Genomic DNA, 13,265 nt, shown 5'->3' on the forward strand with positions numbered 1-13,265 from the left:
AGTGTGGGATTCATTCTGAATCTCTCAGTCTCTGGTAGTGTGTGTGAGTGTGGGAATTCACTCTGTATCTCTCAGTCTCCAGTAGTGTGTGTGAGTGTGGGATTCATTCTGTATCTCTCAGTCTCTGGTAGTGAGAGTGTGGGAATCATTCTGTATCTCTCAGTCACTGGTACTGTGTGGGAGTGTGGGATTCATTCTGTATCTCTCAGTCTCTGGTAGTGTGTGAGAGTGTGGAATTAATTATTTATCTCTCAGTCTGTGGTACTGTGTGTGAGTGTGTGATTCATTCTGTATCTTTCACTCTCTGGTAGTGTGTGTGAGTGCGGGATTCATTCTGTATCTCTCAGTCTATGGTAGTGTGAGTGTGGGATTCATTCTGTATCTCAGTCTCTGGTAGTGTGTGTGAGTGTGGGATTCATTCTGTATCTCAGTCTCTGGTAGTGTGTGTGAGTGTGGGATTCATTCTGCATCTCTCAGTCTCTGGTAGTTTGTGTGAGTGTGGGATTCATTCTGTATCTCTCTGTCTCTGGTAGTGTGTGTGAGTGTGGGATTCATTCTGTATTTGTCAGTCTCCAGTAGTGCGAGTGTGGCATTCTGTCTGTATAACTCAGTCTCTGGTAGTGTGTGTGTGTGTGAGTGTGGGAATTCATTCGGTATCTGTCAGTCTCCAGTAGTGTGAGTGTGGGAATCATTCTGTATCTCTCAGTCTCTGGTAGTGTGTGTGAGTGTGGGATTCATTCTGTATCTGTCAGTCTCTGGTAGTGTGAGTGTGGGATTCATTTTGTATCTCTCAGTCTCTGGTAGTGTGAGTGTGGGATTCATTCAGTATCTCTCAGTCTCTGGTAGTGCGAGTGTGGGATTCATTTTGTATCTCTCAGTCTCTGGTAGTGTGAGTGTGGGATTCATTCAGTATCTCTCAGTCTCTGGTACTGTGTGTGAGTGTGGGATTCATTCTGTATCTGTCAGTCTCTGGTACGGTGTGTGAGTGTGTGATTCATTCTGTATCTTTCATTCTCTGGTTGTGTGTGTGAGTGTGGAATTCATTCTGTATCTCTCAGTCTCTGGTAGTGTGTGCGAGTGTGGGATTCATTCTGTATCTCTCAGTCTCTGGTAGTGTGAGTGTGGGATTCATTCTGTATCTCTCAGTCTCTGGTTGTGTGTGTGAGTGTGGGATTCATTCTGTATCTCTCTGTCTCTGGTAGTGTGTGTGAGTGTGGGATTCATTCTGTATCTGTCAGTCTCCAATAGTGTGTGTGAGTTTGGGATTCATTCTGTATCTGTCAGTCACTGGTAGTGCGAGTGTGGGATTCATTCAGTATCTCTCAGTCTCTGGTACTGTGTGTGAGTATGGGATTCATTCTGTATCTGTCAGTCTGTGGTACTGTGTGTGAGTGTGTGATTCATTCTGTATCTTTCACTCTCTGGTAGTGTGTGTGAGTGTGGAATTAATTCTGTATCTCTCAATCTCTGATACTGTGTGTGAGTGTGGGAATCATTCTGTGTCTGTCAGTCTCTGGTACTGTGTGTGAGTATGGAATTCATTCTGTATCTCTCAGTCTCTGGTAGTGCGAGTGTGGGATTCATTCTGTATCTGTCAGTCTCTGGTAGTGTGTGCGAGTGTGGAATTCCTTCTGTATCTTTCAGTCTCCAGTAGTGTGAGTGTGGGAATCGTTCTGTATCTCTCAGTCTCTGGTAGTGTGTGAGAGTGTGGAATTCATTCTGTATCTGTCAGTCTCCAGGAGTGCGAGTGTGGCATTCTGTCTGTGTCAGTGAGTCTCTGGTAGTGTGTGCGAGTGTGGAATTCCTTCTGTATTTGTCAGTCTCCAGTAGTGCGAGTGTGGCATTCTGTCTGTATCTGGTAGTGTGTGTGAGTGTGGGAATTCATTCTGTATCTGTCAGTCTCCAGTAGTGCGAGTGTGGGATTCATTCTGTATCTCTCAGTCTCTGGTAGTGTGAGTGTGGGATTCATTCTGTATCTCTCTGTCTCTGGTAGTGTGTGTGAGTGTGGGATTCATTCTGTATCTCTCTGTCTCTGGTAGTGTGTGTGAGTGTGGGATTCATTGTGTATCTGTCTGTCTCTGGTAGTGCGAGTGTGGGATTCATTCAGTATCTGTCAGTCTCTGGTATTGTGTGTGAGTGTGTGATTCATTCTGTATCTTTCACTCTCTGGTAGTGTGTGAGAGTGTGGAATTCATTCTGTATCTCTCAGTCTCTGGTACTGTGTGTGAGTGTGGGAATGATTCTGTATCTCTCAGTCTCTGGTAGTGTGTGCGAGTGTGGGATTCATTCTGTATCTCTCAGTCTCTGGTAGTGCGAGTGTGGGATTCATTCTGTATCTCTCACTCTCTGGTAGTGTGAGTGTGGGATTCATTCTGTCTCTCTCAATCTCTGGTAGTGTGTGTGAGTGTGGGATTCATTCTGTATCTGTCAGTCTCTGGTCGTGTGTGTGAGTGTGGGATTCATTCTGTATCTGTCAGTCTCTGGTAGTGTGAGTGTGGAATTCATTCTGTATCTCTCAGTCTCTGGTACTGTGTGTGAGTGTGGGAATCATTCTGTATCTCTCAGTCTCTGGTAGTGTGTGTGAGTGTGGGATTCATTCTGTATCTCTCTGTCTCTGGTAGTGTGTGTGAGTGTGGGATTCATTCTGTATCTGTCAGTCTGCAGTAGTGCGAGTGTGGCATTCTGTCTGTGTCTGTGAGTCTCTGGTAGTGTGTGCGAGTGTGGAATGCCTTCTGTATTTGTCAGTCTCCAGTAGTGCGAGTGTGGGATTCTGTCTGTATCTGTGAGTCTCTGGTAGTGTGTGTGAGTGTGGGAATTCATTCTCTATCTGTCAGTCTCCAGTAGTGTGAGTGTGGGATTCAGTCTGTATCTCTCAATCTCTGGTAGTGTGTGTGAGTGTGGGATTCATTCTGTATTTGTCAGTCTCCAGTAGTGCGAGTGTGGCATGCTGTCTGTATCTGTGAGTCTGTGGTAGTGTGTGTGAGTGTGGGATTCATTCTGTATCTGTCAGTCTCTGGTAGTGCGAGTGTGGGATTCATTCTGTATCTCTCAGTCTCTGGTACTGTGCGTGAGTGTGGGATTCATTCTGTATCTGTCAGTCTGTGGTACTGTGTGTGAGTGTGTGATTCATTCTGTATCTTTCACTCTCTGGTAGTGTGTGTGAGTGTGGAATTAATTCTGTATCTCTCAGTCTCTGGTACTGTGTGTGAGTGTGGGAATCATTCTGTGTCTGTCAGTCTCTGGTACTGTGTGTGAGTATGGAATTCATTCTGTATCTCTCAGTCTCTGGTAGTGCGAGTGTGGGATTCATTCTGTATCTGTCAGTCTCCAGTAGTGCGAGTGTGGCATTCTGTCTGTATCTGTGAGTCTCTGGTAGTGTGTGTGTGTGGAATTCATTCTGTATCTCTCTGTCTCTGGTAGTGCGAGTGTGGGAATCATTCTGTATCTGTGAGTCTCTGGTAGTGTGTGCGAGTGTGGAACTCCTTCTGTATCTTTCAGTCTCCAGTAGTGTGAGTGTGGGAATCATTCTGTATCTCTCAGTCTCTGGTAGTGTGTGAGAGTGTGGAATTCATTCTGTATCTGTCAGTCTCCAGTAGTGCGAGTGTGGCATTCTGTCTGTGTCAGTGAGTCTCTGGTAGTGTGTGCGAGTGTGGAATTCCTTCTGTATTTGTCAGTCTCCAGTAGTGTGAGTGTGGGATTCATTCTGTATCTCTCAGTCTCTGGTAGTGTGTGTGAGTGTGGGGTTCATTCTGTATCTGTCAGTCTCTGGTAGTGCGAGTGTGGGATTCATTCTGTATCTCTCAGTCTCTGGTAGTGTGAGTGTGGGATTCATTCTGTATCTCTCTGTCTCTGGTAGTGTGTGTGAGTGTGGGATTCATTGTGTATCTGTCTGTCTCTGGTAGTGCGAGTGTGGGATTCATTCAGTATCTGTCAGTCTCTGGTATTGTGTGTGAGTGTGTGATTCATTCTGTATCTTTCACTCTCTGGTAGTGTGTGAGAGTGTGGAATTCATTCTGTATCTCTCAGTCTCTGGTACTGTGTGCGAGTGTGGGATTCATTCTGTATCTCTCAGTCTCTGGTAGTGCGAGTGTGGGATTCATTCTGTATCTCTCAGTCTCTGGTAGTGTGAGTGTGGGATTCATTCTGTCTCTCTCAATCTCTGGTAGTGTGTGGGATTCATTCTGTATCTGTCAGTCTCTGGTAGTGTGTGTGAGTGTGGGATTCATTCTGTATCTGTCAGTCTCTGGTAGTGTGAGTGTGGAATTCATTCTGTATCTCTCAGTCTCTGGTACTGTGTGTGAGTGTGGGAATCATTCTGTATCTCTCAGTCTCTGGTAGTGTGTGTGAGTGTGGGATTCATTCTGTATCTCTCTGTCTCTGGTAGTGTGTGTGAGTGTGGGATTCATTCTGTATCTGTCAGTCTCCAGTAGTGCGAGTGTGGCATTCTGTCTGTGTCTGTGAGTCTCTGGTAGTGTGTGCGAGTGTGGAATGCCTTCTGTATTTGTCAGTCTCCAGTAGTGCGAGTGTGGGATTCTGTCTGTATCTGTGAGTCTCTGGTAGTGTGTGTGAGTGTGGGAAATCATTCTGTATCTGTCAGTCTCCAGTAGTGTGAGTGTGGGATTCAGTCTGTATCTCTCAATCTCTGGCAGTGTGTGTGAGTGTGGGATTCATTCTGTATTTGTCAGTCTCCAGTAGTGCGAGTGTGGCATGCTGTCTGTATCTGTGAGTCTGTGGTAGTGTGTGTGAGTGTGGGATTCATTCTGTATCTCTCAGTCTCTGGTAGTGTGAGTATGGGAATCATTCTGTATCTCTCAGTCTCTGGTACTGTGCGTGAGTGTGGGATTCATTCTGTATCTCTCAGTCTCTGGTAGTGCGAGTGTGAGATTCATTTTGTATCTCTCAGTCTCTGGTAGTGTGTGCGAGTGTGGAATTCCTTCTGTATTTGTCAGTCTCCAGTAGTGCGAGTGTGGCATTCTGTCTGTATCTGGTACTGTGTGTGAGTGTGGGATTCATTCTGTATCTCTCTGTCTCTGGTAGTGTGTGTGAGTGTGGGATTCATTCTGTATCTGTCAGTCTCCAGTAGTGTGTGTGAGTGTGGGGTTCATTCTGTATCTGTCTGTCTCTGGTAGTCTGAGTGTGGGATTCATTATCTCTGAGTCTCTGGTACTGTGTGTGAGTGTGGGATTCATTCTGTATCTGTCAGTCTCTGGTACGGTGTGTGAGTGTGTGATTCATTCTGTATCTTTCACTCTCTGGTAGTGTGTGTGAGTGTGGAATTCATTCTGTATCTCTCTGTCTCTGGTAGTGTGTGTGAGTGTGGGACTCATTCTGTATCTCTCAGTCTCTGGTAGTGTGTGTGAGTGTGGGATTCATTCTGTAACTCTCTGTCTCTGGTAGTGTGTGTGAGTGTGGGATTCATTCTGTATCTCTCAGTCTCTGGTAGTGTGTCTGAGTGTGGGATTCATTCTGTATCTCTCAGTCTCCAGTAGTGTGAGTGTGGGATTCATTCTGTATCTGTCAGTCTCCAATAGTGTGTGGGAGTGTGGAATTCATTCTGTATCTGTCAGTCTCTGGTAGTGTGTGTGAGTGTGGGATTCATTCTGTATCTCTCTGTCTCTGGTCGTGTGTGTGAGTGTGGGATTCATTCTGTATCTGTCAGTCTCTGGTAGTGCGAGTGTGGGATTCATTCAGTATCTCTCAGTCTCTGGTAGTGTGTGTGAGTGTGGGATTCATTCTGTATCTGTCAGTCTCCAGTAGTGCGAGTGTGGCATTCTGTCTGTGTCTGTGAGTCTCTGGTAGTGTGTGTGAGTGTGGGATTCATTCTGTATCTCTCAGTCTCTGGTACTCTGCGTGAGTGTGCGATTCATTCTGTATCTTTCACTCTCTGGTAGTGTGTGTGAGTGTGGAATTCATTCTGTATCTCTCTGAATCTGGTACTGTGTGTGAGTGTGGGATTCATTCTGTATCTCTCAGTCTCTGGTCGTGTGTGTGAGTGTGGGATTCATTCTGTATCTCTCAGTCTCTGGTAGTGCGAGTTTGGGATTCACTCAGTATCTCTCAGTCTCTGGTAGTGTGTGTGAGTGTGGGATTCATTCTGTATCTGTCAGGCTCCAGTAGTGCGAGTGTGGCATTCTGTCTGTGTCTGTGAGTCTCTGGTAGTGTGTGCGAGTGTGGAATTCCTTCTGTATTTGTCAGTCTCCAGTCGTGCGAGTGTGGCATTCTGTCTGTATCTGTGAGTCTCTGGTAGTGTGTGTGAGTGTGGGAATTCATTCTGTATCTGTCAGTCTCCAGTAGTGTGAGTGTGGGATTCATTCTGTATCTCTCTGTCTCTGGTAGTGTGTGTGAGTGTGGGATTCATTCTGTATCTCTCAGTCTCTGGTAGTGTGTGTGAGTGTGGGATTCATTCTGTATCTGTCAGTCTCTGGTAGTGAGTGTGTGGGAATCATTCTGTATCTCTCAGTCTCTGGTAGTGAGTGTGTGGGAATCATTCTGTATCTCTCAGTCTCTGGTACTGTGCGTGATTGTGGGATTCATTCTGTATCTCAGTCTCTGGTCGTGCGAGTGTGAGATTCATTTTGTATCTCTCAGTCTCTGGTAGTGTGAGTGTGGGATTCATTCTGTATCTCTCAGTCTCTGGTAGTGTGTGTGAGTGTGGGATTCATTCTGTATCTGTCGGTCTCTGGTAGTGTGTGTGAGTATGGGATTCATTCTGTATCTGTCAGTCTCCAATAGTGTGTGTGAGAGTGTGGGATTCATTCTGTATCGGTCAGTCTCTGGTAGTGCGAGTGTGGGATTCATTCTGTATCTCTCAGTCTCCAGTATAGTGAGTGTGGGATTCATTCTGTATCTGTGAGTCTCCAGTAGTGTGTGTGAGTGTGGAATTCATTCTGTATCTCTCAGTCTCTGGTAGTGTGTGTGAGTATGGGATTCATTCTGTATCTGTCAGTCTCTGGTAGTGCGAGTGTGGGATTCATTCTGTATCTCTCAGTCTCTGGTAGTGTGAGTGTGAGATTCATTCTGTATCTGTCAGTCTCTGGTAGTGTGAGTGTGGGATTCATTTTGTATCTCTCAGTCTCTGGTAGTGAGAGTGTGGGATTCATTCTGTATCTCTCAGACTCTGGTAGTGTGTGTGAGTGTGGGATTCATTCTGTATCTGTCTGTCTCCAATAGTGTGTGTGAGTGCGGGATTCATTCTGTATCTGTCAGTCTCTGGTAGTGCGAGTGTGGGATTCATTCAGTATCTCTCAGTCTCTGGTACTGTGTGTGAGTGTGGGATTCATTCTGTATCTGTCAGTCTCCAGCAGTGCGAGTGTGGCATTCTGTCTGTATCTGAGAGTCTCTGGTAGTGCGAGTGTGGGATTCATTCAGTATCTCTCAGTCTCTGGTACTGTGTGTGAGTGTGGGAATTCGTTCTGTATCTGTCAGTCTCCAGTAGTGTGAGTGTAGGATTCATTCTGTATCTCTCTGTCTCTGGTAGTGTGTGTGAGTGTGGGATTCATTCTGTATCTCTCAGTCTCTGGTAGTGCGAGGGTGAGATTCATTTTGTATCTGTCTGTCTCTGGTAGTGCGAGTGTGGGATTCATTCAGTATCTCTGAGTCTCTGGTACTGTGTGTGCGTGTGGGATACATTCTGTATCTGTCAGTCTCTGGTACTGTGTGTGAGTGTGGGATTCATTCTGTATCTTTCACTCTCTGGTAGTGTGTGTGAGTGTGGGATTCATTCTGTATCTCTCAGTCTCTGGTACTGTGTGTGAGTGTGGGAATCATTCTGTATCTGTCAGTGTCTGGTACTGTGTGTGAGTGTGTGATTCATTCTGTATCTCTCAGTCTCTGGTAGTGTGTGCGAGTGTGGGATTCATTCTGTATCTCTCAGTCTCTGGTAGAGTGTGTGAGTGTGGGATTCATTCTGTGTCTCTCAGTCTCTGGTAGTGTGTGCGAGTGTGGGATTCGTTCTGTATCTCAGTCTCTGGAAGTGTGAGTGTGGAATTCATTCTGCATCTCTCAGTCTCCAGTAGTGTGAGTGTGGGAATCATTCTGTATCTCTCAGTCTCTGGTAGTGTGTGTGAGTGTGGGATTCATTCTGTATCTGTCAGTCTCCAGTAGTGCGAGTGTGGCATTCTGTCTGTGTCTGTGAGTCTCTGGAAGTGTGAGTGTGGGATTCATTCTGTATCTCTCAGTCTCTGGTAGTGTGTGTGAGTGTGGGATTCATTCTGTATCTCTCAGTCTCTAGTAGTGAGAGTGTGGGATTCATTCTGTATCTCTCAGTCTCTGGTAGTGAGAGTGTGGGATTCATTCTGTATCTCTCAGTCTCTGGTAGTGTGTGTGAGTGTGGGATTAATTCTGTGTCTCTCTGTCTCTGCTAGTGTGTGTGAGTGTGGGATTCATTCTGTATCTGTCAGTCTCCAATAGTGTGTGTGAGTGCGTGATTCATTCTGTATCTGTCAGTCTCTGGTAGTGCGAGTGTGGGATTCATTCTGTATCTGTCAGTCTCCAGTCGTGCGAGTGTGGCATTCTGTCTGTGTCTGTGAGTCTCTGGTAGTGTGTGCGAGTGTGGAATTCCTTCTGTATTTGTCAGTCTCCAGCAGTGCGAGTGTGGCATTCTGTCTGTGTCTGTGAGTCTCTGGCAGTGGGTGTGAGTGTGGGAATTCATTCTGTATCTGTCAGTCTCCAGTAGTGTGAGTGTGGGATTCATTCTGTATCTCTCAGACTCTGGTAGTATGTGTGAGTGTGGGATTCATTCTGTATCTCTCAGTCTCTGGTAGTGTGTGTGAGTGTGGGATTCATTCTGTATTTGTCAGTCTCCAGTAGTGCGAGTGTGGGATTCATTCTGTATCTCTCAGTCTCTGGTAGTGTGTGTGAGTGTGGGATTCATTCTGTATCTGTCAGTCTCTGGTAGTGTGAGTGTGGGAATCATTCTGTATCTCTCAGTCTCTGGTACTGTGCGTGAGTGTGGGATTCATTCAGTATCTCTCAGTCTCTGGTAGTGTGTGTGAGTGTGGGATTCATTCTGTATCTGTCAGTCTCCAGTAGTGCGAGTGTGGCATTCTGTCTGTATCTCTCAGTCTCTGGTAGTTTGTGTGAGTGTGGGGTTCATTCTGTATCTCTCAGTCTCTGGTAGTGTGTGCGAGTGTGGGATTCATTCTGTAACTCTGTCTCTGGTAGTGTGTGTGAGTGTGGGATTCATTCTGTATCTCTCAGTCTCTGGTAGTGTGTGTGAGTGTGTGATTCATTCTGTATCTCTCAGTCTCTGGTCCTGTGCGTGAGTGTGGGATTCATTCTGTATCTCTCAGACTCTGGTAGTGCGAGTGTGAGATTCATTTTGTATCTCTCAGTCTCTGGTAGTGTGAGTGTGGGATTCATTCTGTATCTGTCAGTCTCTGGTACTGTGTGTGTGTGTGTGTGTGTGTGTGTGTGTGATTCATTCTGTATCTTTCACTCTCTGGTAGTGTGTGTGAGTGTGGGATTCATTCTGTAACTCTCAGTCTCTGGTAGAGTGTGTGAGTGTGGGATTCATTCTGTATCTCTCAGTCTCTGGTAGTGTGAGTGTGGGATTCATTCTGTATCTCTCAATCTCTGGTACTGTGTGTGAGTGTGGGAATCATTCTGTATCTGTCAGTCTCTGGTACTGTGTGTGAGTGTGTGATTCATTCTGTATCTCTCAGTCTCTGGTACTGTGTGCAACTGTGGGATTCATTCTGTATCTCTCTGTGTCTGGTAGAGTGTGTGTGAGTGTGGGATTCATTCTGTATCTCTCAGTCTCTGGTAGTGTGTGCGAGTGTGGGATTCATTCTGTATCTCTCAGTCTCTGGAAGTGTGAGTGTGGGATTCATTCTGTATCTCTCAGTCTCTGGTAGTGTGTGCGAGTGTGGGATTCATTCTGTATCTCTCAGTCTCTGGTAGTGTGAGTGTGGGATTCATTCTGTATCTCTCTGTCTCTGGTAGTGTGTGTGAGTGTGGGATTCATTCTGTATCTCTCAGTCTCTGGTAGTGTGAGTGTGGGATTCATTCTGTATCTCTCAGTCTCTGGCAGTGCGAGTTTGGGATTCATTTTGTATCTCTCAGTCTCTGGTAGTGAGTGTGTGGGATTCATTCTGCATCTCTCAGTCTCTGGTAGTGTGTGTGAGTGTGGGATTCATTCTGTATCTCTCTGTCCCCAGTAGTGTGTGTGAGTGTGGGATTCATTCTGTATCTCTCAGTGTCTGCTACTGTGTGTGAGTGTGGGATTCATTCTGTATCTGTCAGTCTCTGGTAGTGTGAGTGTGGGATTCATTCTGTATCTCTCACTCTCTGGTAGTTTGTGTGAGTGTGGGATTCATTCTGTATCTCTCAGTCTCTGGTAGTGTGTGTGAGTGTGGGATTCATTCTTTATCTCTCAGTCTCTGGTAGTGTGAGTGTGGGATTCATTCTGTATCTCTCAGTCTCTGGTAGTGTGTGCGAGTGTGGGATTCATTCTGTATCTCTCTGTGTCTGGTAGAGTGTGTGTGAGTGTGGGATTCATTCTGTATCTCTCAGTCTCTGGTAGTGTGAGTGTGGGATTCATTCTGTATCTCTCAGTCTCTGGTAGTGTGTGCGAGTGTGGGATTCATTCTGTATCTCTCAGTCTCTGGAAGTGTGAGTGTGGGATTCATTCTGTATCTCTCAGTCTCTGGTAGTGTGTGCGAGTGTGGGATTCATTCTGTATCTCTCAGTCTCTGGTAGTGTGAGTGTGGGATTCATTCTGTATCTCTCTGTCTCTGGTAGTGTGTGTGAGTGTGGGATTCATTCTGTATCTCTCAGTCTCTGGTAGTGTGAGTGTGGGATTCATTCTGTATCTCTCAGTCTCTGGCAGTGCGAGTTTGGGATTCATTTTGTATCTCTCAGTCTCTGGTAGTGAGTGTGTGGGATTCATTCTGCATCTCTCAGTCTCTGGTAGTGTGTGTGTGTGTGGGATTCATTCTGTATCTCTCTGTCCCCAGTAGTGTGTGTGAGTGTGGGATTCATTCTGTATCTCTCAGTCTCTGCTACTGTGTGTGAGTGTGGGATTCATTCTGTATCTGTCAGTCTCTGGTAGTGTGAGTGTGGGATTCATTCTGTATCTCTCACTCTCTGGTAGTTTGTGTGAGTGTGGGATTCATTCTGTATCTCTCAGTCTCTGGTAGTGTGTGTGAGTGTGGGATTCATTCTTTATCTCTCAGTCTCTGGTTGTGTGAGTATGGGATTCATTCTGTATCTCTCAGTCTCTGGTAGTGTGTGTGAGTGTGGGATTCATTCTGTATCTCTCTGTCTCTGGTAGTGTGTGTGAGTGTGGGATTCATTCTGTATCTGTCAGTCTCCAATAGTGTGTGTGAGTGTGGGATTCATTCTGTATCTGTCAGTCTCTGGTAGTGCGAGTGTGGGATTCATTCAGTATCTCATAGTCTCTGGTACTGTGTGTGAGTGTGGGAATCATTCTGTATCTGTCAGTCTCTGTTACTGTGTGTGAGTGTGGGATTCATTCTGTATCTGTCAGTCTCTGGTAGTGCGAGTGTGGGATTCATTCTGTATCTCTCAGTCTCTGGTAGTGTAAGTTTGGGAATCATTCTGTATCTCTGTGTCTCTGGTACTGTGCGTGAGTGTGGGATTTATTCTATATCTCTCAGTCTCTCGTAGTGCGAGTGTGGGATTCATTCTGTATCTCTCACGTCTGTGGTAGTGTGAGTGTGGAATTCATTCTGCATCTCTCAGTCTCTGGTACTGTGTGTGAGTGTGGGAATCATTCTGCATCTGTCAGTCTCTGGTCCTGTGTGTGAGTGTGTGATTCATTCTGTATCTTTCACTCTCTGGTAGTGTGAGAGTCTGGAATTCATTCTGTATCTCTCTGTCTCTGGTAGTGTGTGTGAGTGTGTGATTCATTCTATTTCTTTCAGTCTGACTCTAAGTGAGATTTTTGGACTCGTATGTAATGTATTGCTCAGTCTGCAGTCTGGGGAATATTTATGCAACTTTTTTCTATACCTTTCATTCAGATACCGTTCGTCTGCTCTATCTGTTATTTAATTTGGTGCTAAGGCTGCACTATTGTGAGATTAACTCAGTGAATTTCAATCTGGGTGTGATTTTGGGCTGGGATTGATGCATCTGCCCGTCAGAGGGTCTGTGTTGAGGTGAAATGGAACCAACCTCTGTCTCTCCTGCTCTGTTTGACTGTTGGATTGAAAATGTGTCTCTGAAACTTGGGATCAGTGCGGGACTGACTACTGCTGCTGTCTGTGACTGTGGAACTGATAACCTGTCTGTGTCTCTGCACTCTGGGAGTGAAAACATACCTACTGTGTGTGAGAAGGAGCTGGCTGCACTGTTCCTTAAGTCTCAGATGGAGGAAGCTTCACATTTATTCTGGTTCCTTCAAGTACTTGCCTGTAGGAAAAAAAAGTATATTTTATCAATCAAGAACAGATGAGGTAGAAAATACAAAAATTATCAATTTATAATCTCTCTGCTAATATTCATTATGAACATTCTCAAAGGAAAGCCAGCGATACAAACAGTGTCAGTGTCTGACTCCACTGCAGTACTGCAGCAATCAGCTTCTGCACACCAAGTGTGTTGTGCAGTTTTACAGCAACTTAGAGACATCTGCTCACAACCCTTACCCCTTCACTGCTCCATGAATGGGACTACCCGATGGAGCAGGGAATCTCACACCAGCCAGATTGCTGCTTCTAACCGTTCAACCAAAAGCAAACAGCCACAGTTTAAAACGTGTCCTTCAATCTTCTTACCTGGCAAGAAACACGGTGAGCCTGGAACTAAAGCGGATAAAGCTCACTGCTGGTTTGGAGAGAGAAAGCAGCAATGATTGTAAACAGCAGATTCTTCCCATTCTATCTCCCTTACCCTGGACACACGCTGGCCACACACAGCCCGAGAACGGCCTCTCCCTTCCCTCACTCACTCCATGCTCTGAGACCAGTTCTTGTTCCACTCCGGCTCTTACAAACAGACGCCGACTCCCCCTGAACTGTCCCCGGACTCAATGCCGATCTCTGAGCCCATCTGCGGACACGCTCCCAAAGCGATGAGCTGCTGTAAGGAGGCTGCTGTTTGCTGCCTTACTCCGGGGCCCTGATGTCTCCAGTCCCGGTTCTTTTAAACCATCTTCTTGCGCTCACTGAGTGAACGGCGATCACAGGCAGGGCTGGGGGAGGGGAATGCGCATGCGCTCTTCTGCTCACTGGGAATCGCCGTAGGGGGCGGGGCTTAACTGCGCACGCGCAGCTCCCTGCATAATTCAGCATAAAAATCAA

This window comes from Somniosus microcephalus, unplaced genomic scaffold (genome assembly GCF_052327205.1).
Source record: "Somniosus microcephalus isolate GS21.2 unplaced genomic scaffold, FLI_Smic_1.0 unresolved_chr5, whole genome shotgun sequence".
Lineage (NCBI taxonomy): Eukaryota > Metazoa > Chordata > Chondrichthyes > Squaliformes > Somniosidae > Somniosus > Somniosus microcephalus.